We start from the raw sequence: 3,625 nt of genomic DNA on the forward strand, positions 1-3,625 counted from the left end.
TCAGTATTTTTCGAACTAGCGATTATAATTGTAATTTCAATAACAATATTATTTGTTTGATTGAAAATATAACTAATATTTTATTCTTAGATATGCTGTTATTCCTCGAATGGAACAGTTGAATTTGTTTATATAAATTATCCTTTCATCTTGAATTAAGTAATATTATCAGAATCAATTAAAGTTTAAAATTCGAAAATGTATAATATTATGGGAACTATTTTCTAAAAGTTTCAAAAAGAAGAATAGGAAAAGAATTGAGAAATCTCGGTCATTGACAGATTTTTTTTTTTTTATTGTTAAAATTATAGGTTAGAATATACATTTTTGTATTATTTAGGAAGTTATTAATTTTTTTTGTTAAATTTTTATTTTTAATATAGACATAATTGTAATTTGTAATATAAATTTAATTATATTTAAAATATAAAACAGAATTTTATTTTACTATATATATGATTCAAAGAATCATGTTTCTGAATTAAATATTAAATAAATATTTTTGTTTGCTATGCGTTAATTTGTCATTATTAAATTTGATTTGAATTATTTAGATGAATAGCAAATTCGATTTTATCATATAATATTAAAGTACACTCTACAAAAAATACAATCTAAAGTTCAAATATTAAATCTAATATTTTTCAACAAAATATTTTTTAATATAAATGTTTTTTTGAAGTTTTTTTAAAATGTATATTGCATTTTTTATTCAAAGGCAAGCCAGTGTCCATTGTTTGAAGATATTCTGCTTATGCATAGTGTAAAATTAAAGTTCTTAAAGATTTTTTACAAAAAATAAAAATAAAAATTAAATTATAAATAAAATAAAAATAAAAATTATTACTTATTTTAAGGATTTTTTATATTTTATGTTAGAATATTTATTAGAATATATTATAATTTATTATTTTAAATAAATATATGATATAAGAAATATATAATGAAAATTTTTATATATAATAAAATATAAATTTTATAGTTTCTAAAATAATACGTAACATTTTTTAATTTTACACTATGCATTAAATATTATAATAATAGGAAACCGTGATACAACCGGAAATAAATTTCTCCACCAAATAATTTCAATCTAATAAATTCTAATTTCAATCAAATAATTATTTCTCTGTAAACATTTATCCATATTTATTTAAAAATGAAATTATTATTTAATAAGTGATTAAAAAACTAAAAAACTAAAAAAGTATTATAATTAATATGTCACAAGGATAAATTATTTTATTATTCAAAAAATCACTTTCGATAGTATCACGATTTTCCCATCTATTATCTTACATCTATCTGTGGCCGGCTGAAAATCGTTTATGTTTTTTGCATGGCATATTTCTCTGATTGCGCATCGACAATCGAGAATTTTTCATTGTTTAACGCTTTGCTGGTCTAGGTTAGGTATATTTCTATTTTTCATATTTCAAATTACGCGCTAAAATCTAATCTGAATTTTTCATTGACTTCGAGAGCATCCGTTGCTTATTCGACATAAAAATTAAAATAATATACGTACAATCGAGAGTTTATTCATAGTTTTGAAAATTGCTGGAAATATGAAGAGCGAAATGGAACATATTCATTCGTAAAATTGAATATTGTTCTTGTACATTGCACAATATTAGAATTGGAAAAGTTAGGTGTATTTTTTCGTCGATAGATATGCGCTGTTAAGTTTAAAGTTGCGTTTATCAATGTTTATCAGCAATTTTTTTCTTAATTTTTATATCATTATTTTAAACAATTTATTTTTTCGTTCAATATTTTTTTTAATTATTTTTTTTAATTACAAAAGCTAAAAATTTTTTTTTTTAAGTTTTGAACTAAATTGTTCTTACTTTCTTCAATTTAAAATAATTCAATGTAAAATAATTATGTATATTTTTTCTTTATTTTTCTTTATTTTGATTATTATTGATATATAAGTATTTTATTATTAAATTCAATATGGCTATATTAATTGAGACATTTTAAGATTAATTAATAATTTCTTTTTCTAATTAACCTTATTAATGTAATCTTTGAATTCTATACATCAATGTATTATTTTCTAATAATACTACGTAAAATAAAACTCAAAATGACGATTCCAGAGATGGTTATCGTACGTTGAACTTCATAAAATAACCTGAAACATCATAGAAGAAGTATTATACAATGATTACAAATATTATTCAACGATCTAGAACATGCAAGTTTTTCATTCTCGCATTAACTCAATGCTTAAAACTACCAAGAACCGACCACGAGAATACGATATATTGCAAAACATGTTCGAGCAATGACCGGCAGCGATTAAGCAAGAATAGAGGGCGCGGAAGAAACTTATCCGATTACATTATTATGGCGACATCTCGTGGAAGTGATCACGAAAATACAAAAGCGCGAAGTCAAGCAAGATTTCTCGAAACATATTCCAGTTTGTTCAAGATCATCTTAATCAACAGAAATTCAATAGAAATTTTGAGACTTTTTACAAGATTTCATTAGGTAAATAGAATAAAGATTCTGATAAAGTTAAAAATTTTGAATACTCGAAGCTATTCGTATAATATTATATGAATTAAGGTTAGATGGAAAAAGATATTAAGGAATCAATAGATGTATAAGAAACCTGCACTTTTAACAAATTAAAATATCGTTATTTTTTTCTCCAATTAAATAATCTTTTAAATTAGATTTAAAATTTTAAAAAATTATTTCATTTTTTTTTTATATGAAATGTATTGGTAAAGAATAAATGTTCCCAACGAAACAAATATGAAAATAAATAAGAAGAATCGGAATAAATAAATATTAATTTTATGTTGGAAAAAAAATGATTTGATACAATTTTAAACAATAGATAATTTTAAACATTTTTTTTATAATACAATAAATAACTAATAAGAAATTGGCCTCGAGCAATCGAGATATTTTTTGACTTTGTCGTATTTTTTAGTGGATGTTCTATGATTTTATTTTGCGATCTCTGGTTAAAACTGGCAATAACGAAACTACGAAAAAAGCAAAAGGTAAAAGATGACGTACAGAATTTGATTGGGAAAGCAAGGTTGGCCAGTTTTTTCCATACAAGCGCAGCTTGTTTTCAATGGCATGAGCTTTATAACATATAGAAAAAGATTGATGCTTTGATGAGCATAGATATGGCTGAATTTTGTGCCTCTTTGATTATATTGCATGCGAATAAAGCATTTTAGCGGTTGATAGGAAAAATTCATTAAACAACCTCTTGTTAAATTTTCAGTATAAAATAAAACACTTGTATTTTTTCTAACAGTATCTCATAATCAATTTATTATATTTCATTATTTATTATTATTTATCATTATTCATTATCGAATAGATTCATTTATTTATGTAATCAAAACAATACAAAGTCTAATTATAAATAATATTACTTCAATATAATTTTTTACTAGTGCATTTCATTTTTAATTTTCTCGAAAAAATTCTTCTCAAAATTCAAAACTTTATTACTAAAATACTTCTCTCAAATGTGAAGTATCATCAATCAAATTCACGAAAAGTTTTAAAAAATTATTTTCCAAAAACATGAATAAAATAAATCCACGCTATTGATTAAAATTTAAGATATGAAAAAATTAAAAAA

The 3,625-nt window shown here is 22.2% G+C and overlaps 1 protein-coding gene across 5 annotated transcripts in view; it reads left to right on the top strand.

The window, feature by feature from the left end:
- The window catches only part of LOC102676779 (MOB kinase activator-like 2), a 61,335-nt gene that overhangs the window by 48,419 nt on the left and 9,291 nt on the right, over window positions 1-3,625 (top strand). The gene's annotated exons all lie outside the window — the stretch shown is intronic.

Source organism: Apis dorsata, unplaced genomic scaffold, assembly GCF_000469605.1.
Source record: "Apis dorsata unplaced genomic scaffold, Apis dorsata 1.3 scaffold_236, whole genome shotgun sequence".
NCBI lineage: Eukaryota > Metazoa > Arthropoda > Insecta > Hymenoptera > Apidae > Apis > Apis dorsata.